The 23,514-nt window shown below is 32.1% G+C and overlaps 1 protein-coding gene across 3 annotated transcripts in view; it reads right to left on the reverse strand.

Annotated features, from left to right (window-relative positions):
• Mical (Molecule interacting with CasL) overlaps window positions 1-23,514 on the reverse strand; it is a 223,137-nt gene that overhangs the window by 82,712 nt on the left and 116,911 nt on the right. The window contains exon 1 of one of the 3 annotated variants that reach the window (XM_076780080.1): window positions 6,846-6,864. The exons of the other annotated variants lie outside the window; for them this stretch is intronic. The gene's annotated coding sequence lies outside the window, so the exon portion shown is untranslated. Of the gene's footprint in view, window positions 1-6,845; window positions 6,865-23,514 lie in introns of those variants that run through there. 3 annotated transcript variants of the gene reach the window in all.

Here is a 23,514-nt window from a genome sequence, read left to right on the forward strand (position 1 = left end):
TTTTACTAATATGTAACTATTATAAACAGTACAGAAATATATTACGGACTTTATTTAATGATTCTATGTAAAAAAAATAATGTATAGTTTTCTATAAAAGGGAATGAAAATTAATTTCTTCAGTGACATCTACGAAATGGAGATCACACTAAAAGTTGCAAAGTTGTCTATCTGTAGCATTACGGGGATTCCTTGAACTAAAAAATGTATTGTCAATTGTTTTTTAATATTATCCTCCTCGTTAAGTGTTAGGTTAAATTTCAGTACACGTTTTAAGCGTTATTAGTAAAAAAGAAAGATAGAAAAAGGTAAACAACGATAAAAGAACGAATTGGAGTTTTCTATTATAATCGGGGGATTTCCCAAAGAGAAATAGCAAAAATGATAAATAAAAGTCGAACTATGGTGCAATATGTTCTAAACAGATGAATGAAAATCGTATTGCAAACAGAACAAAAAAAAGTAATGAGAAAATGTTAAATATTATGGAAAGTATGTTTCATGTAAAATAAAAGAAGATCCAAAGAAAAGTGCTGCAGACATAAAATAGTAAAAAAGAAAAAGGAGCAACTGAATGATTCAGGCGTGAAAACGAAAAGAAAGAAAACAGATATTTGAAAAGATAGAAGGACAATAAATAGAGAATTAAACGAGAGAAAAATGGTGATATTGAAACGCCTAGCAAGTACATATATGTATACACGTACATCGGCTTAGATGGGGCACAAAGCAAAATGGCGGAGCTGTCGAAGGATACAATAAGCAACACTGAAACGAATGAAAGGAAAGGAAAGAGCAAAGAGCGAATGCTGCAGGATATTGTGCGTTCAAACTCTTTCAATGTCGAGAAGCAAATGACAAAAATATACATTTCTTAGGAAGGCGTTGATAATGGCTCATAATTAACGGCGATTGTCATTTCTGGAGAACGTTTATTGCATTTCGATCGTTATTAATAGCTAGATATACAGGGTGTTCGGCCACCCCTGGTAAAATAATTTTTCCAGAACGATTTGAAATTTTTTTTTTTAGTTAAAAAATTTAGGTACCTAATTAGATTTTCAGTAAGGAATTTTTTCCTCGAAAGTGCGTAGAATTTCGGGGTTATGTGTAATGAACAAAAATGATTGCAATCGACCCTTGCAACCGAAAAGAATTTTTTTAGAATGATTTGAAAAATTTTTTTTTCACCGAAAAATTTCAGAACCTACCCGATTTTTTTTCTCGAAAGTGGATAGGATTTCGGGGGTATGTGTATCCACCAAAAATGATTGTAATTGACCCCCGCAACTGAAAATAATTTTTCCAGAACGATTTGAAATTTTTGAATTTAATTGTTAATAACTTTTTAACGAAGCCTCCATTAACAAATTGGTATTCTTGATTTTCGTCTTATTTTGGCCTCTAGAATCCTCCATTAAAATTTTTCCCTGGGTTGGCCGAACACCCTGTATATGTTTCATAATCGAAAGTAAAAAAAAAACACGACAGAAACAGAAATTAAGTTAAATTAATTAATTATGTATTTATTTAAATAAATATAAATTGTCATATTTCATATAGAATTATCAACTTGTAATGTCAAGACACTTGGGTGAAAGGTCAGGTCTGAGGTTAGGTTAGGTTAGGTCCTTAGGTTAGGTCTGAGTTAGGACATCTAGCTTATCTAAAATTACCATGAATTTAAAGATAAAATGTCAAGACACTTGGGTGAAAGGTCAGGTCTGAGGTTAAGTTAGGTTAGGTTATGTTAGGTTAGGTCTGAGTTGGGACATCTAGCTTATCTAAAACTACCATGAATTTAAAGATAAAATCTCTTCTTTACAACGATCACTTGAAAAATTAACGTGTAATTTCTTTTTCACGATTTTATTCCATTGTAAATGTGGTGCAAACCTAACGATCAGAAGTATCAAAACGCATCTGTTATATTCGTAAAAAATGAGAAATTTATTTTGATTAAAATACGTGCTCAATTTATTAATGATAGTTAGAATATCGTAGAATATATCTAAGAATGACTTTCTTTACCCGGTTTAACGAGATCCTGGCGGGAAATGTAAACAGAAAGTTCACGTGATCGACGCTGCTGCCACGTATGAGTGGCTGCTGAACGTCGATGCTCAGGGACGCTTGTTAGTGGCTCCTGCGAAGGGCCCTCACATAACGCATTAAATCCAATCAAGTCGATTTGATCGCAAGTTAAAAATTATATTGCAGTAAATAATACAAAGTTCAGATTTGCGGATGTAAAAAATTCATTTCACGAAATATGCTATAACTTGTAAACAAGGTCAAATACACCAACACGTAAAGTAACACTTAATTTAGCACGAAGCAAAGTCAAGCATTTTTACCTTCATTTATTATATAATTCACTTTCGCCAAATTCATTTCACTTTTTAAAACATTCAAGACCACTTTTCGAATGATAAATTATTTCGAAACGAGGAAAGTATAAAAACAGCGTTCTAAAAATTTTTAGATTCTAGAAATAATAATTTTGCTCGATCCGGGATATTAAAATTTAATAATCGTTAGGAAAAATGTGTACAATCGCGTGGAGATTATTTCGATTAAGTATACCACGTTTAAAAAATATTAGTCGTGGTTAGTTTCTGTTGGAAATGAGTAAACAGGTTTGTATTTGGCGCGTATCCCGTTAGTACCAAGAACGGCCACAGAGTGCCAATAATAGGTTATGTTAATTTGTATTCAAAATTATCGTCCCACTTGTACCCTGTTATCCAAAGATGAAACAACTAGAGCAAATTATCATATTATGGATTTGCACATAATGCATCTATATAGGGACATCTAATAGTTGCATACATTCAGTCACTTATAATCTAATATTAATTAATGTTTCTATTATAGAAATAACTGAAAATTTGTTTCTTTTTCAAGAGATAGAATTAATAGAAATGTTAAATGAAACCACAAATTTGTTTCTGGGCCTGGATATGGTTGCTCAAATGAAATAATGTAGAATTTATTTGAAAATAGAACTCGTTTTAACACTGTTTTCTATTGCAACACTCAATACACTCTGATTGATTAGAAGAATTCATTTATGGAGTGGAGTATAAATATAGTTTTCTATTTTAAAAACAAGATACATGATGCATCTTGCGAGGATGCAAATGGTAGTTATTGTTGGAGCTTAGGAAATAATAGCGATCACAGAAGAATAAATCTTGCTGGATAATGCAACATTTCTTAAAAATTAAGCACACCCCTGTACATATTTGTATGTCACGATGGGTTACTATTATAATTTTCACATTTTTTTCATTTCATCTACAATACTTTATATGATTGTTTATTTTACAAATATTTACACAAAGAAACTCACATCATTAATCAACCTTGCTAAATTAGCCACATATGAAAATTTAGATTCAATCTTTTTAATTATATTCTCAAAATAAAGATAACGTTCATTAAACTTTTTCTTTACGTAAAATTCAATTCTCTATTAAGTTTGTTCGAAGCATTCTCTCTTTTGTTTAATTTTTCTCTTAAAGCACGAGTGCAATAAACTAATCATTTTACATATTTCTTAATAAACATTTTAAGGCAAGACATAACAATTTTAAGTATTTTTTTAAGTAGCATTATTTAAGAAATTTGAAACAGGATAAATATAGACAAATAAAACAAATCGCGTGGAGATTATTTCGATTAAGTATACCACGTTTAAAAAATATTAGTCATGGTTAGTTTCTATTGGAAATGAGTAAACAGATTTGTATTTGGCGCGTATCCCGTTAGTACCAAAAACCACCACAGAGAGCCAATAATAGGTTATGTTAATTTGTATTCAAAATTATCGTCTCACTTGTACCTTGTTATCCAAAGACGAAACAACTAGAGCAAATTATCATATTATGGATTTGCACATAATGCATCTATATAGGGACGTCTAATAGTTGCATACATTCAGTCACTTATAATCTAATATTAATTAATGTTTCTATTATAGAAATAACTGAAAATTTGTTTCTTTTTCAAGAAATAGAATTAATAGAAATGTTAAATGAAACCACAAATTTGTTTCTGGGCCTGGATATGGTTGCTCGAATGAAATAATATAGGAGTTATTTGAAAATAGAACTCGTTTTAACACTGTTTTGTATTGCAACACTCAACACACTCTGACTGATTAGAAGAATTCATTTATGGAGTGGAGTATAAATATAGTTTTCTATTTTAAAAACAAGATACATGATGCATCTTGCGAGGATGCAAATGGTAGTTATTGTTGGAGCTTAGGAAATAATAGCGATCACAGAAGAATAAATCTTGCAGGATAATGCAACATTTCTTAAAAATTAAGCACACCACTGTACATATTTGTATGTCACGATGGGTTACTATTATAATTTTTACATTTTTTTCATTTTATCTACAGTATTTTATATGATTGTTTACTTCACAAATATTTACACAAAGAAACTAACACCATTAATCAATCTTGCTAAATTAGACAATTATGAAAATTTAGATTCAATCTTCTTAATCATATTCTCAAAATAAAGATAACGTTCATTAAACTTTTTCTTTACATAAAATTTAATACTCTATTAAGTTTGTTCGAAGCATTCTCTCTTTTGTTTAATTTTTCTCTTAAAGCACGAGTGCAATAAACTAATCATTTTACATATTTCTTAATAAACATTTTAAAGCAAGACATAACAATTTTAAGTATTTTTTTAAGTAGCATTATTTAAGAAATTTAAAACAGGATAAATATAGACAAATAAAACAAATTGCGTGGACATTATTTCGATTCAGTATACCACGTTTAAAAAATATTAGTCGTGGTTAGTTTCTGTTGGAAATGAGTAAACAGGTTTGTATTTGGCGCGTATCCCGTTAGTACCAAAAACGGCCACAGAGTGCCAATAATAGGTTATGTTAATTTGTATTCAAAATTATCGTCTCACTTCTACCCTGTTATCCAAAGATGAAACAAATAGAACAAATAATCATATTATCACTTATCCATATCCATCAGTTTAATTTATAAAACCGACATTTCATACGCACCAACCTAATAACTTGAATTGAAACAGAATCTTCGGGCCACGCAAAGGTCATCGAATAACGTTGTTCTGCAGATATCCCGCAGTATTCGAACGATCTCTTTGTTCGACTTTGATCTTCGCCGACGCGACAATGGCAACGTACTCGCGACGTTCTTTTTCCCCCCGTCGCCAAAGGTCATAAATTTACGACAATTAGCGACATCAACGTCGATAGACGACCACTAGACGACCGTGCAGGTTGTGGACCTCATCAGACGTGCAACGACACGACGTCCACTCAGCATGTGCACAATAATATGCACATCGCTGCCAAAGCACGTGGCCGCCTATCGATGAACACCGATGAACTATTTTTCGCTGCATCGATTTTATTGGACGGACCTACGTGTCTACCTTATACGAGCCGATATCATCGTACGCGTCCCATTCATCTATTATTATCCGCGTGGTCGTTGAACGGAGCACTTTCGATTCGAAAAGCGAATTAATTATAGCCGCGAACGTAAACATTTTATGATCCTGTAGCTTGGCTAGAGTTTGTCAGATTTCTTCCGAAAATTATACAAAGACAGACGGTGGGTTTATTAATCACACACGGTATTATTAATCGCGATATATTCTTTCTTTTAAGTTTACAATTTACACGTGACTAACAAAACTATTATCTCGAGATGCTTCGACTATGTAAACTGCATAGTTTCGCTGCTATTCGACACCTGACCCGCCAGATGGCGCTGTAAATGAGATACTCTAGGGCCTAGATGTTTACGTTTGTAGGTCTTTGCTTTTGAATTTCAGGAAGGTTTTATTGACAAATAATAGTATTTGTAGGAACTCTCCGTTATGGACTATGCTTTTCTTTTCAGTATCAAGAACAAGATATTGCAAACGAAAGAAAAAAAAGTAATAAGGAAATGTTAAATGAATATGATGGAAGGTATGTTTCACGCCAAATAGAAGAAGATTCCAAGAAAAGTGTACTAAAAATTAATGCAGACATAGAAACTAATTTGAAAGAGAAAGTTCATCCGGAAAATATTAGATTTTTGCGAAAAAACAATTACCATGAACGAGTAGTAAATAAAGTTAAAAGATTAGAGTTTCCACAAATATACTGAGCATGAATTTTTGCTTTTGGAAAAATGTGCTTTCTATGGATGAAAGTAAGGTTAACTTAAGCGGATCTCAAAATTATCAATCACTCAATTTAAGCACGATGGAAAATGTAAAACTAGAATAAGACACTACCATATTAGCGATGAGCAAAACCTAAAAAATGCGTTGTTGATGGAGTGGACAAAAATTTCAAGAGATTGTATTGAAAATCTCGAAAAATCGATGGATGATAGATTAAAAGCTATGAAAAATAGTAAAGAACATCCAACAAAATATTAAATATATATAATTTTTGAGTTAACTTTTAAGTTTTTGTGGCAACATTCTAACGCTAATTCAAATTTTGGCGCCTTACGCGTATCGTGGGGACTGCTAAGGTTAAGGTTAGGTTAGTTGTGCGTCGACGTTGCGAGAGCAGAGCGTCGTTGTGGTTAGTAAATCGAGTGAAACAGAAAGAACACATCTACATGTAGTAGCTCTACATCATTCCCAACTAAAAATCAAGCCATCGACTCGCTAGAAAACATCCCTCTCAACGATTATGTTATTGCAGTTGTAAAGTGTGGACTGGAGTTGAACCGAAGTAAGAAATAGTTTACACAAGATGACTTTTAGACTTCACATATACCTTTCCCTCGCGTACCGCGTGACGACTGACTACCAAGATGGCGCTCTCACCGATCGACCAGGTGGCGCCCTCACCGATCGACCAGGTGGCGCTCTCTATCTACAATCGGCCTCAATGGAAAGTTAACTAGCTGAGAAAATATTGGTTCGCTTCGAAAATCTTGTAACATTAGGAAGGGTTACTATTTATTTGAAACGAAAACGTACTGCAGAATCGGTTGACCGAAATGGCTATCTCTATAGATCGAGTCGAACTCGTCAGATTGCTAATTTTTGGAAAAGGTAATGCCTTTTTAGTAGACTCGAGCCCTCGAGTACGAAAGATTCAGAATTATGGAAGATTGAAATTATTAAAAAATTTAATTGAACCGATTAAAGGGAAACTTTCGTAATGAAATTTAGAAAATATCAGATTTTAACAAATTACCTAACCTTGAAGTTGCTGTTGTTGTGTCTAGTTTTCTACCACTCTATCGTTAATCTGTTGCTTTTAGCCATTTGTGGTATTTCAATAAAACAGCTTTACTTTTATTAATCTACAGTTTTATGTCACAAACCTTACAAAAGACTTTCAATTTTTTCGAAAAGCAATCCTAATACTCTATTCCGGAAGAGGATCGAATCTACAATTTCGAAACTTGTTAAATTAATAAACGTATGCCTTTGCTTTATAATTTGCGAAAAAAAACGGAAATAATCATGATAAATACCTGTGATGAGAAATTTCTTTGGCGATTAATCGTGGATTCGACTATGTTAAATTGTCACGACTTACCTGAAACAAAAAGGAAAAATCAAGTTAATGACAAAGGACAACAATTTTATGTACAGTTAATTTAGCGAACATTATAAAGAAATATTTAAGTAAATATAAATTACGAACGACTTTTTATTTTCTGACTTATAATGAACGAAATTATCGGGATCGAGAAAAATTTTAAAGTAATTTACCATTACCGAAAAACATGTTTTAATTTATTGTAAACCACAGTATAACTATAAAATAAATTGAAATAGGGCATCTAAACGCTCTGAAGTTTACTTGAAACGGTGTTGAAATTAAAAATTCTCTAACAATTTCTTCATCATGTTGGCTATCATGGTGGTCACTGATGACTGGCAATTCAATCCTACAACGTCTTTTTAAAACGCTTATAATCAATAAATCCTAGTAATTATATATTTTTTAATCATGTCATTATTAATTTTTAAATTAATGTTCAAGTTTTTGTAGATATTCTAACGCTAATTCAAATTTTGGCGCCTTACGCGTACGCGGGGACCGTTACGGTTAAGGTTAGGTTAGTTGTGCATCGACGATGCGAGAGCAGAGCGTCGTTGTGGTTAATAAATCTAGTGAAACAGAAAGAACATTACATTCTGTAAATAAAAACAGATGGACGACTTTTAGTATGACGTTCTTTTTGCTACATGTTACTAGAAACATTAATTTTCATTCGTTTTTATACGAAACTGTACATTATTTTGTATATGAAATCATTAAAGTACGTAGAATATTTCTGTATAGGTTATAATAGTTACTTGTTTATAAAAAGTGTCCTATATACAAAACTAGAAAAAATATGATGCTAGACGATTTTCAGTATGAGTTACTGTATGTTCAATAAAATTATCGAGCTCTCCTTTCCTCGCAATAAATTGTTCATTTCGTTCTAAAATTGTAAAGCATCTGTTTATAGAATCTGGCCATTGATAGGATATATAATTAGAAAATAAATTGAACTAGGATACCTAAATGCTCTGAAGTTTACTAAAACGGTGTTGAAATTAAAAATTCACTAACAATTTTTTTAACACATTGACTGCCATAGTGGTCACTTTTTAAAACACTTTTTAAAATGCTTACAATAAATAAACCTTAGTAATTATACTAGGTGTTTGGTCACCCCTGGGAAAAATTTGAATGGGAGATTCTGGAGGCCAAAATAAGACAAAAACCAAGAATATCAATTTGTTGATTGATGCTTCGTTAAAAAGTTATTAAAAAATTAAGTTGAAAAATTCCAAATTATTTTCAAAAAATTATTTTCGGTTGCGGGGATCAATTACAATCAGTTTTGGTCATTAGACATACCCACGAATTCCTACCCACATTCGAGAAAAAAATTCGAGAAGGTATGAAATTTTTCGACGAAATTAAAAAATTTCAAATGGTTCTGAAAAAATTATTTTCGATTATGGGGGTCTATTATAAGCATTTTTGGTGAATAGGCATATCCTCGAAATCCTATCCATTTTCGAGAAAAAAATTCGAGTAGGTATTCAAATTTTTAGACGAAATTAAAAAATTTCAAATCATACAAAAAAAATTATATTTAGTTACAGGAGTTAATTACAATCATTTTGTTGAATAGATATACCCCCGAAATCCTAACCATTTTCGAGAAAAAAATTTCCATATCGAAAATCTAACGTGAGGCCAGAAATGTCTCTCCAAAATTTGCAATGCGCAACTTTACAATACAATAACTCCTGAACGGATTGAAGGATTTTAATGTTTCAAAATGCTATCGACGCGTATTTTGGCGAAGAATATGTAGAAATACCATAACTATTCGAAGAGTTGTTCCTTGACACCGTAAAATGAGAAAAACCCACAAAAAACTGGTCCAATTTTCAAACGGTCATAACTCCTATAATAGTAGAGGTATGTCATTGAAATTTATTTCTAAAATAGAGCCCATGGGTACCTACAAAAAAGCATTAGACAACTTTTCTGTAGAGCGTCAAACAAATTTATTAAAAATGAAAAACAAATTTTAAATAAAAATCGACCTAGGGGATAGGTGCCTAATTTGTCCGGCGAAAAAAAAAATTTCAAACCGTTCTAGAAAAATTATTTTCGGTTGCGGGAGTCAATTGCAATCAGTTGGTATCATTAGACATACCCTCGAAATCCTATCCATTTTTGAGAAAAAAATTCGAGTAGGTATTCAAATTTTTAGACAAAATTTAAAAATTTCAAATCATACAAAAAAAATTATATTTAGTTACAGGAGTCAATTACAATCATTTTTGTTGAATAGATATACCCCCGAAATCCTAACCATTTTCGAGAAAAAAATTTCCATATCGAAAATCTAACGTGAAGCCAGAAATGTCTCTCCAAAATTTGCAATGCGCAACTTTACAATACAATAACTCCTGAACGGATTGAAGGATTTTAATGTTTCAAAAGGCAATCGACGCGTATTTTGGCGAAGAATATGTAGAAATACCAAAACTATTCGAAGAGTTGTTCCTTGAAACCGTAAAATGAGAAAAACCCCCCAAAAAACTGATTCAATTTTCAAATTGCCATAACTCCTATAATAGTAAAGGTATGTCATTGAAATTTATTTCTGAAGTAGAGCCCATAGGTACCTATAAAAAAGTATTAGACAACTTTTCTGTAGAGTGTCAAACAAGTGTATTAAAAATGAAAAACAAATTTTAAATAAAAATCGACAGGGGGTAGATAGCCTAAATTTTTAAGCGAAAAAAAAATTTCAAATCGTTCTGGAAAAATTATTTTCGGTTAATTACAATAATTTTGGTGAATACACATACTCCCGAAATTCTACACATTTTCGAGAAAAAAATTCAAATAAGTGGACAAATTTTTCGACGAATTTAACAAATTTTAAATCGTTCTGGAAAAATTATTTGTGGTTGCGGATGTAAATTACAATCATTTTTGGTGAAAACACATATCCCCGAAATCCTACGCGCTTTCGAGAAAAAAATTCGAATAGGTCGAAAAATTGTTCGATAAAATTAAAATATTTCAAATCGTTTTGGAAAAATTATTTTTAGTTGCGGGGGTCGATTAAAATCATTTTTGGTGAATAGACATACTCCCGAAATCCTGTGCATTTTCGAGAAAAAAATTCAGAAAGATGCCTAAATTTTTCGACGAAATTAAAAAATTTCAAATCGTTCTGGAAAAATTATCTTCGGTTGCGGGGGTCATTTGCAATCAGTTTTGGTCATTAGGCATACCTTCGAAATTCTATCTACTTTTGAGAAAAAAATTCGAGAAGATGTGAAATTTTTCGACGAAATTAAAAAATTTCATATCATTATAAAAAAATTATCTTCGGTTGTGGGGGTCAATTATAAGCATTTTTGGTGAATACGCATATCCTCGAAATCCTACCCACTTTCGAGAAAATAATTCCAGAAGGTGTCAAATTTTTCGACGAAATTGAAAAATTTCAAATCATTCTGGAAAAATTATTTTCGATTGCGGGGGTCAATTACAATAATTTTTGTTGAATAGACCTACCCCCGAAATCCTACCCACTTCCTAGAAAAAAATTCGAGATGCAAACAACGCGTATTTTAGTGGAGAATATGTAGAAATTCTAACAATATTGAAAAAGTTGTTCCTTGACACCATAAAGTGAGAAAAACCCCCTAAAACTGGTCCAATTTCCAATCGGCCATAACTCCTACAATAACAAAGGTATCTCATTGAAATTTTTTTCGAAAGCAGAGCCAATGGATATCTTCAAAAAAGTATTAAACAACTTTTCTGTAGAGTGTCAAACAAATTTATCAAAAATGAATAACAAATTTTTAAGAAAAATCGATAAGGTGTAGGTGCCCAAATTCTTCGACGCAAAACAGAATTTCAAATCGTTCTGGAAAAATTATTTTCGATTGCGGGGGTCAATTACAATAATTTTTGGTGAATAGACATACCTCCGAAATCCTAACCATTATCGAGAAAAAAATTCGAGAAGGTATAAAATTTTTCGACGAAATTAAAAAGTTTCAAATCATTCTGGAAAAATTATTTTCAGTTACGGGGGTCAATTACAATAATTTTGGGTGAATAGACCTACCCCCGAAATCCTACCCACTTTCTAGAAAAAAATTCGAGAAATTTGTTTGGCCCGAAATTGTTGAACCGTTCATAATTTGGCGGCAATGAGCACGCAGCCAAAGTGGCGACACCTATAAGGTTAGAGATAGTGCGGGGATTCCCGTGTCTCTTGTTCGAGCCACATGGTCGACATCACTGTATTTTATGTTTAACTATGTAATATCTAATGAATAATTAAAGTGGTTGTGTTTAACGTTTAAATATTGTCTATATATAGTTATTTAATCAATTCCTATATAAGAGAACCTGATATTTCTCAACAGAAATCCTACCCACTTTCTAGAAAAAAATTCAAAACTGACGGAACTTTAAACATTAATAACTTTTTAATGATGCCTCATTCAAGAAATTGATATTCTTGATTTTCGTCTTATCTTGCCCTCCAGAATCTCCCATTAAAATTTTCCCCAGAGGTAACCGAACACTCTGTATATTACTAAAAACCATTAAATAACGTACGCAAAATATATCTGTACAGGTTATAACAATTACTTAAGTTAAACAGAACTAGAAAAACAACGATGCCGTACAATTTCCAGCGTTAAGTCACTCTCTCTGTATTTTTCTTTTAAATAATAAAAATCTTAACAAATATCAGTGGTGATATGCTTTGTAATGTAGGTACTCTTGCAGCGTAGAAAGTGAGCGGTAAAGAATTCGTCGGCGTCGCAATTAGCGAGACTTGTTAAATTCCCTCGAGAATTAGCGCGCTCGTCAACGACGACAGACAACCCTCAGACGAAGGAAACAGAGAATGCGGTGTCGGGGAGTTGATTAACTTGTACCTCGGCCACTTGGCCGAGGTGTGAAAGCTCACAGATGAAAGAAAGTGCAGTCGACGAGCGCCCTCTGGCCGGGCCGTTACACTTTTACGGAACACTTGTGCTAGAAAATCGGAATCGTATTAATTCTCGTTAATCTGTTACTTCTGTTACGTTAATTGGCACGCGATTGCGGAACCCACGGCAACGTGTTATAATTATTCATTAAACAGCCTTCGTTACGAACACTACGGGTACGTTCGATGGCCTTGATTAGAAAGTAGAACCGGCGAGGATACGAATTTTAGGTTATGAACGATCATGCTTTTACGCGTACGTGGAAATATTAATTGGGTTAATAACAGAATCGACGATGCAATCGTCATTAGTGCGTTCTAATAAACAAAATGTCCACTCTACTGTACTTCTCTGCTTCGTTCGTCTTCGGGGGGGGGGGGGGGGGGGCAGTATTATTTTTCTGCTCCGCGCGTTCCGTGATATTTTATTTATTCTGCCTTGCTACGCGTGGCCTTTTTACTCACGAATTGTATTACAGGTCGTCTAACTGTATTTTTTTTCATTGCGATGAATCTCTGTTAAAAATACGGTTTACAAACCGTTGAAAGACTGATTATTATCAGTAATTTCTAATTATCCTTCCTCCATTCGGTTTAGTTTAGATCGTTATGCGTAAGAAATCGTTGATTGCATGATCGTTTATGTATTAGAACGGTTAAACGATTTTAGATTTAATTACGAGACGTCTGTTCGATTATCAGTCATTCAAAGGACAATATTATCGACGCTGAAACCGAATCGTATTGCCACCCACGCGCATTTGAGTATAATAGGTATTTATTACCTTATAAAACGATTCTGTGTATACAGCGTAATACTAGGAATTAATGAGCAATAATCTTATACAGGGTGTTCGGCCACACCTGGGAAAAATTTTAATGAGGGATTCCAGAGGCCAAAATAAGACGAAAATCAAAAATACCAATTTGTTGATGGAGGCTTTGTTAAAAAGTTATTAACAATTAAATTCAACAATTTCAAATCGTTCTGGAAAAATTATTTTCTGTTGTGGGGGTCAATTACGATCATTTTTGGTGAATAGACATACCTCCGAAATTTTACCCATTTTCGAGAAAAAAATTCGAGAAAGTGTGAAATTTTACGACGAAAAAAAAAAATTTCAAATCGTTTTAGAAAAATTATCGTCGGTTGCGGGGGTCAATTACAATCATTTTTGGTGAACAGACATACCCCCGAAATCCTGTGCATTTTCGAGAAGAAAATTCTAGAAGGAGTGAAATTTTGCGATGAAATTAAAAAATTTCAAATCGTTCTAGAAAAATTATTTTCAGTTGCGTAGCTCAATTACAATCATTTTTGGTGAATAGACGTAACCCTGAAATCCTACCCACTTTCGAGAAAAAAATTCGAGTACGTACTGAAATTTTTAGACGAAATTAAAAAATTTCAAATTATAACAAAAAAATTATATTTAGTTACAGGAATCAATTACAATCATTTTTTGTGAATAGATATACTCCTGAAATCCTAACCATTTTCGAGAAAAAAATTTCCATATCGAAAATCTAACGTGAGGCCAGAAATGTCTCCAAAATTTCATGTGCAACATCAAAATACCATAACTCCTGAACGGATTGAAGAATTTTAATGTTTCAAATTGCTATCGACGCGTATTTTGGTAAAGAATATGTAGAAATACCAAAAACTATTCGAAGAGTTGTTCTTTGACACCGTAAAATGATAAAAACCCCCAAAAAACTGCTCCAATATTCAAACGGCCATAACTCCTACAATAGTAAACGTATGCCATTGAAATTTTTTTCTGAAGTAAAGTCCATGGGTACCTACAAAAAAGTATTAGACAACTTTTCTGTAGAGTGTCAAACAAGCGTATTAAAAATGAAAAACAAATTTTAAATAAAAATCGACAGGGGTAGGTAGTCTAAATTTTTCGTCGAAAAAAAAATTTTTCAAATCGTCCCAAAAAAATTATTTTCGGTTGTGGGGGTCAATTGCAATCATTTTTGGTCATTACACATACCCTCGAAATCCTACGCACTTTCGAGAAAAAAATTCCTTACTGAAAATCTTATTAGATGCCTAAATTCTTCGACGAAAAAAAAAAGTTCAAATCGTTCTGGAAAAATTATTTTCGGTTGCAGGGGTCAATTGCAATCATTTTTAATCATTACACATACCCTCGAAATCCTACGCACTTTCTAGAAAAAAAATCGAAAAAGTGTGAAACTTCGAATAGATACTGAAATTTTTAGACGAAAGTAAAAAATTTCAAATCATACTAAAAAAATTATATTTGGTTACAATGGGTAATTACAATCATTTTTGGTCATTATAAATACCCCCAAAATCCTTCGCATTTTCGAGAAAAAAATTGTTTACCGAAAATATAATTTCCGGCCAGAAATGTTTGCCCGAATTTTCATGCGAATCTTTAAAACGTCATAACTTCTGAACGGATTGGATGATTTTAATGTTTAAAAAAGCAAACGACGCCTATTTTAGTGTAGAATCTGTAGAAATTCTAAAAATATTCGAAAAGTTGTTCTTTGACCCCTTAAAATGAAAAAAACCCCATAAAAAATGGTCAAATTTTCAAACTGCCATAACTCCTACAATAATGAATATATTCCAATGAAACTTTTTTCTAAACTAGAACTCATGGTTACCTACAAAAAAGTATTACAAAACTTTTCTGTAGGACGTCAAACAAAATTATTAAGAATGAAAAACAAATTTTTAAGAAAAATCAACAGGGGTGCCTAAATTTTTCGACGAAAAAAGAAATTTCAAATCGTTCTAAAAAAAATACTTTTGGCTGCAGGGATCAATTACAATCATTTTTGGTGAATAGATATACCCCCGAAATCTTGCGCATTTTCGAGAAAAAAATTCAGTAGCAGTGAAACTTTAAACGTTAATAACTTTTTAACAAAGCCTCCATCAACAAATTGGTATTCTTGATTTTCGTCTTATTTTGACCTCACAAAAATGAGTCAGTGGTGTTCAGGTTTGGATATGAGTCAGGATAAACGATAAAATCACTAAGGAAAGGAATTTGTGATATTTTATAGTTTTGTATGAAGTGGATATGCACGTAAACATGATGAGACAGACTGGCACAAACATCATAAGACATACTGGCATACAACAACCTTATAAAACGATTCTGTGTGTAATTTGTTGTACGTTTATACAGCATAATACTAGGAATTAACGAGCAATAATCTTATATTTTCCAATACTCTTTCAAAAGATGCATTAATAACACTTTTCTTTTATCCTCTATTATATAATGTGCTGGATTTGCACATAATGCATCTATATAGGGACGTCTAATAGTTGCATACATTCAGTTACTTATAATCCAATATTAATTAATGTTTCTATTATGGAAATAACTGAAAATTTGTTTCATTTTCAAGAGATAGAATTAATAGAAATGTTAAATGAAACCACAAATTTGTTTCTGGGCCTGGATATGGTCGCTCAAATGAAATAATGTAGGAGTTATTTGAAAATAGAACTCGTTTTAACACTGTTTTGTATTGCAACACTCAACACACTCTGACCGATTAGGAGAATTCATTTATGGAGTGGAGTATAAATACAGTTTTCTATTTTAAAAACAAGATGCATGATGCATCGTGCGAGGATGCAAATGGTACTTATTGTTGGAGCTTAGGAAATAATAGCGATCACAGAAGAATAAATCTTGCAGGATAATGCAACATTTCTTAAAAATTAAGCACACCGCTGTACATATTTGTATGTCACGATGGGTTACTATTATAATTTTCACATTTGTTTCGTTTTATCTACAATATTTTATATGATTGTTTACTTCACAAATATTTACACAAAGAAACTAACATCATTAATCAACCTTGCTAAATTAGACACTTATGAAAATTTAGATTCAATCTTCTTAATTATATTCTCACAATAAAGATAACGTTCATTAAACTTTTTCTTTATGTAAAATTTAATTCTCTATTAAGTTTGTTCGAAGCATTCTCTCTTTTGTTTAATTTTTCTCTTAAAGCACGAGTGTAATAAAATAATCATTTTACATATTTCTTAATAAACATTTTAAGGCAAGACACAACAATTTTAAGTATTTTTTTAAGTAGCGTTATGTAAGGTATTTAAAACAGGATAAATATAGACGAATAAAACAAATTGTCATTTTTATATGATTATATGAAATTACATAATTCATTAAATAATGCTACTTAGAAACAGAATTTAAAACAGGATAAATATAGACGAGTAAAGCAAATCGTGATTTTTATATAATCATATAAATACTATTTAAAATTGTCTATCATTGTAGGTTAGAAATAAAAGAAAGTAGAAAAAAACAAACATGGCGTCTGACAGATTTCTCATTCAACATCTTACAAGTACTTTAGGATAACCTTGTCAATGAATAAGATATCAAATAATTTTTTATTCGTTGGAGCAAATAAAGATAACGTTCATTAAACTTTTCTTTATGTAAAATTTGATTCCCTCCGAGCAAATCGTGATTTTTATATAACCACAAAGCTATTTAAAATTGTCCATTATTGTAGGTTAGAAATAAAAGTGAAAAAAATCCAACATGGCGACAGACAATATTAAAATTGTCCACCATTGTAGGTTAGAAATAAAAGTGAAAAAAAACCAACATGGCGTCTGACAGACAATATAATAATGCTACATAGAAAAATACTTTAAATTTGTATATTTTGCCTTAAAATGCTTACTAAGAAATATATAAGTTTGTTCAAAAAATAAAATAACTGCTAAAATTGAACTTTTATGACAGAATAATGATCGTTAACGTAGAAACTTAAAATAGAAAAGAAAGAATTGGAAGGAAAAGAGTTTAAAATTAGAAAATATGCTGACAGAAACTGTACAGTGAATGAAAATCGTTAACTGTGATGATATAATAAGCGTTTCGACGAGAATAAAACGTCTCTTCGATGGTTTCGCTGCCAAGACACGAAAATGGGGTTGAAACTTAATTCGAAGATAGAAACTCGATATGCAGTATGATGCTGGCAGAAACATTAGTCTCGCAACAATTACGACAGAAACATTTCATTTTGGCAGATTTAGAACGATTCGCAAACTATTTCATTTTGCTTCTTTTTTTACGAAACATTATTCATTAGCAACAAAATTTAAAAAAATGCCTTTATTTAATATGTTTGCTAAGTTCACGTAAAAATATTTAAAAAAGTATTACAAACATATTAAATATTATTATATATAAACTTATTAAATATTGTCATAAAAGTTCAATTTTAGCAGTTATTTTATATTTTGACGAAATTTATATATTTCTCAATAAACATTTTGAGACGAAACATAAAAATTTTAAATATTTTTCTAAGTAGCATTATTATATTGTCTGTCAGACGCCATGTTGGTTTTTTTCACTTTTATTTCTAACCTACAATAATGGACAACTTTAAATAGCTTTTGTGGTTATATAAAAATCACGATTTGCTCGGAGGGAATTAAATTTTACGTTTTTTGTATGTTTTCTACACGAACTGAAAAATAAAAAATTCTGTACAAAACAAGCATTTATAACATGCCCTTGCTGTATGAAACCATTTTGTTTTTCTTGTTTTCATGATAAAAATCATACAATGCGTTGTGAAACTCGTATGAAATACTTATCTAATTTTTGTATTTATACGTGAGATGTAAATATGTGTGAAAATAAACATTTATAACCATAACAATACTTCATTTATTTGTAACAGCCAACTTTTTTCATAATATTATAAATTGAAATTAAAAATAAATAAAAATTCAAAAATAAGCGAAAAAAAAACAAAACAAAATGCTCTAAAAATTTCGGGAACCGAACTCCAGTCTTCCGGGCCGAATTCCTCAACGTCAACTCCACGGCTGCCATGGCTATTAAAACCACCATCAAACTACACGGTACATATGCAATTTTTGTTTAAACTATTGATGTTACGGCAAAAACGTATTGGACTTTTGTGTTCCCCCCGTTAAGACCTACAATTTAAAAAAAAAAAAAAAAAACGTCGATCCGACGACTTCGAAACTTTACACTTTAAAGCCATTTTTTAAACAAACGGCTGGCCATAAACGTCTAGTATTTTACCGATTGCATTTGGACACCAGCCCCTACAACTCTGCCAAAGGGTATAGCCGAATAAGGGGGTCAAATGTGCCCCCAAACCGAATTGAACGAATGATGGGTCATTCGATAGCTTATCCAAAAAAAAACCATGTGTGCAAATTTTTAACTTGAAATCTCGACCGTGTAAAAAAAAATGTAAAAAAATTCAGAGACACTTCGGGTACTGGGACACATATTTTGGGAGATTTTCAAATTTTTTGATCGAAGAACCAGGTAGTAAAAAATAAAAAACGGCAAAAAATGCCGAAAAATGCCAATTACGTATCGAAGGAGGCCCGGAACTACTTTTATACTTTTACAGTAAACACGTATTGCTATTACTATTATTCTCAATTTTTTTCAGATTTTTCATTTTGGTGCGCCGCAGTGAAAAAAAATAAAAACCGACTTTTTTCTCATTTTCTGCGTATTAGAGTAACTTACACGTTGAATTTTTATGCATTCTTCAATATACGAGTGTTTTGTACACTGTTTAATGTTTCTACACTAAGCAGAATTACATAACAATTGAAAGAAATAAAATAAACCAACCGTTGAGCGCAATATATTCTAAAAAATCAACGATGTTTTCAACGACGTCGTTGGCGCAGCGTTAGAGTGTCCGACTGTGGAACCGCTGGAAGTTTTTTTACCGTAGGTTCGAGTCTCTCTTTGGGACTTAGAATTTTTTCTTATTTGTTATTTTTTTTTTCAAATTCTAACTATATAACAATGGTTTATATTTATTTATAAATATTCTAAAGGCATTTTACAAATATTTTAACCTGAAATATGTATAAATATAATTTTGGAGCGATTTTTGCGTAGGATGATTTTCTTATCTCCACATCATTTAAAAATAACTTCAAAAAAATTAAAGATACATATTGTTAAACTATAGCAATATTTAATATACTGTTAAAATCCAAAGTGATTTGAGAATTCGGTTTATGACAGTTTTCTGGTACATTGTGGTTATTAGGAACCTTTTTTTTCGTAAGATTATTTTTCGTTATTAATCATTCTTTAGCAAGTTACTCTGTAGCAAACATTCATATTTATCAAAGAAAGAGAAAAAAAAGGAAAGATCTGCTTGATCGAAGGGGGAGAAGAAGTAATAGTAAGCCAGTATAGAATCTTCTGTTCTAATCCATTCACAATAGTCAAAGGTAAGAGATTTGAAAACTAACATTTCACATTAATTTCAGTTTGAGAGATGTTAAACAGTAATCGTGGTTGACAAAAAAAATAAGGACGCAAAGACGCTCCAAAATTATATTTATACATATTTCAGGTTAAAATATTTGTAAAATGCCTTTAGAATATTTATAAATAAATATAAACCATTGTTATATAGTTAGAATTTGAAAAAAAAAATAACGAATAAAAAAAAATTCTCAGTCCCAAAGAGAGACTCGAACATACGGTAAAAAAACTTCCAGCGGTTCCACAGTCGGATACTCTAACGCTGCGCCAACGACGTCGTTGAAAACACCGTTGATTTTTTAGAATATGTTACGCTCAACGGTTGGTTTATTTTATTTCTTTCAATTGTTATGTAATTCTGCTTAGTATAGAAACATTAAACAGTGTACAAAACACTCGTATATTGAAGAATGCATAAAAATTCAACGTGTAAGGTACTCTAATACGCAGAAAATGAGGAAAAAGTCGGTTTTTATTTTTTTTCACTGCGGCGCACCAAAATGAAAAATCTGAAAAATATTGAGAATAATAGTAATAGCAATACGTGTTTACTGTAAAAGTATAAAAGTAGTTCCGGGCCTCCTTCGATACGTAATTGGCATTTTTCGGCATTTTTTGCGGTTTTTTATTTTTTACTACCTGGTTCTTCGATCAAAAAATTTGAAAATCTCCCAAAATATGTGTCCCAGTACCCGAAGTGTCTCTGAATTGTTTTACATATTTTTACTCAATAGGTTAAGAGAAATTGTTCAAATACATGATTTTCGTTTTCACCCCATTACTACCCCCACGGTCGAGATTTCAGGTTAAAAATTTGCACACATGGTCTTTTTTGGATAAGCTATCGAATGACCTATCATTCGTTTAATTCGGTTTGGGGGCACATTTGACCCCCTTATTCGGCTATACCCTTTCGTTCAAATCCCAGGTTGATAGGTCGTGACCTCCCCTTGTTAGTCCTTTATTTTGTCCGTTCCAGGCGATAGTCGCTATAAGAATGCGTTCTTTCCAGTCTGAGGCGAATGCCTTCGCCAGGGTGACCGTTTGTTTCTTTATGACACTCCTGCTCTCAAGGAACTTTTCCTTGAGAGGGGTCGTACGTTGACAAAACGCACGTGGCCCGTCTTAGCCACTCGCTTAGTTCGATTTTCTAACAGGTGATTCCATTCGTAGTTGCAATTTCGTCGAAGCAATTCTAGGAATTGGTGGGGATTCCGCGAACAATATCGAAGTCACGATTACCTCCGACATTTAATTTTGTTTCACAGCCTGCTTATCTCGTAACCAAATAAGGATATACACCGCTCGACGAAGAATGAAATACGATTAGAAGGAATTGAAAAATAAAGAGCGTTAATCACGTAGTCAGATAACATACGTGCAACACAAAATGCCTGTCTGATAACCGTTATCGCAGTTAAGCAGTTATCTGTCTCCGTCTGTTGCTCTCTACGAAGCCACTGGGCTCTTATCGTCCGCTTCGAACTGGCCCTTCGCCGGTTCGACTTGTACCAACATCGTAGCGGATAAGGAAGTTTCACTGCCAAGAGATACTATAATATTTATCTCAATTCACGGCCCCACTACGTTGATTTTTATTACAAGTTTGTTTTTGATTTTTAGTAATTTTGTTTGACGCTCTCCAGAAAAGTTGTTTAATACTTTTCTGTAGGTACCCATGAGCTCTACTTCAGAAAAAAGTTTCATTGAAATATATTCACTATTTCAGGAATTATGGTCGTTTGAAGTTTTGACCATTTTTATGGGGGTTTTCTCACTTTACGGGGTTAAGGAACAATTTTTCATATATTTTCAGAATTTCTACATATTCTTCACCTAAATACGCGTTGTTTGCCGTTTGGAACATTAAAATCGTCCAATCCGTTCAGGAGTTATGGTGTTTTAAAGATTCGTATGAAATTTTGGGTAACCATTTTAGGCCTTAGATTATACATATTTTCGGAACGGAATTTTTTTCTCGAAAATACGTAAGATTTCAAGGGTATGAATAATGCCCAAAAATGATTGTAATTGCCCCCCGCAACCGAAAATAATTTTTCCAGAACAATATGAAATTTTTTGTTTTCGCCGAAAAATTTGGGCATCTACCTGTTGATTTTTATTACAAATTTGTTTTTGATTTTTAGAAATTTTGTTTGACGCTCTACAAAAAAGTTATCTAATACTTTTTTGTAGGTACCCAGGAGCTCTACTTCAGAAAAAAGTTTCATTGAAATATATTCACTATTATAGGAGTTATGGCTGTTTGAAAATTGGACCATTTTTATGGGGGTTTTCTCATTTTAGGGGGTCAAGGATAAACTTTTCGAATATTTTTGCATTTTCTACATATTCTTCACCTAAATACGCGTTGTTTGCCGTTTGGAACATTAAAATCGTCCAATTTGTTCAGATGTTATGATGTTTCAAATATTTACATGAAATTTTGGGTAACCATTTTAGGCCTCAGATTCTATTTTCGGTACGGAATTTTTTTCTCGAAAATACGTAAGATTTCAAGGGTATGTCTAATGTCCAAAAATGATTGTAATTGACCCCCGCAATCGAAAATAATTTTTTCAGAAAGATTTGAAATTTTTTTTTGCCGAAAAATTTAGGCACCTACCCCCTTTCTCGATTTTCCTTAAAAATTCGTTTTCGATTTTTAATAATTTCGCTTGACGTCCTACAGAGAAGTTGTTTATTACTTTTTTGTAAGTATCTATGGGCTTTACTTCAGAGAAAAGTTTCATTGAAATATATTCACTATCGTAGGAGTTATGGCTGTGTGAAAATTGGACCATTTTCATGGGGTTTTTCACATTTTACGGGATCAAAGAGCAACTTTTCGAATCTTTTTAGAATTTCTACATATATTTCTCTAAAATACGCGTTGATTGCTTTTTTAAATATTAAAATCGTTCAATCCGTTCAAAAATTATGACATTTTCAAATTTTGGAGTGACATTTCTGGCCTGAAATTATATTTTCAGTAAGGAATTTTTTTCTCGAAAAAGCGTAGGATTTCGTGGCTATGTCTATTCACCAAAAATGATTGTAATTGACCCCCGCAACCGAAAATAATTTTTTCAGAAAGATTTGAAACTTTTTTTCGCCGAAAAATTTAGGCACCTACCCCCTTTCTCGATTTTCCTTAAAAATTCGTTTTTGATTTTTAATAATTTCGCTTGACGTTCTACAGAAAAGTTGTTTATTACTTTTTTGTAAGTATCTATGGGCTCTACTTCAGAGAAAAGTTTCATTGAAATATATTCACTATCGTAGGAGTTATGGCTGTTTGAAAATTAAACCATTTTTATGGAGTTTTTCTAACAGTACAGAGTCAAGGAACAACTTTTCGAATATTTTTATAATGGCTACGCATTCTACACTAAAATACGCGTCGTTTGCTTTTTTAAACATTAAAATCGTCCAATCCGTTCAGAAGTTATGGTGTTTTAAAGATTCGCATGAAATTTATAGGAAGCATTTCTGGCCTAAAATTATATTTTCGGTAAGGAATTTTTTTCTCGAAAATGGTTAGGATTCTGAGGATATGTCTATTGACCAAAATTGATTATAATTGACCCCCGCAACCGAAAATAATTTTTCCAGGACGATTTGAAACTTTTTAATTTAATTGTTAATAAC

Source organism: Colletes latitarsis, chromosome 12, assembly GCF_051014445.1.
Source record: "Colletes latitarsis isolate SP2378_abdomen chromosome 12, iyColLati1, whole genome shotgun sequence".
In the NCBI taxonomy this organism is placed as follows: domain Eukaryota; kingdom Metazoa; phylum Arthropoda; class Insecta; order Hymenoptera; family Colletidae; genus Colletes; species Colletes latitarsis.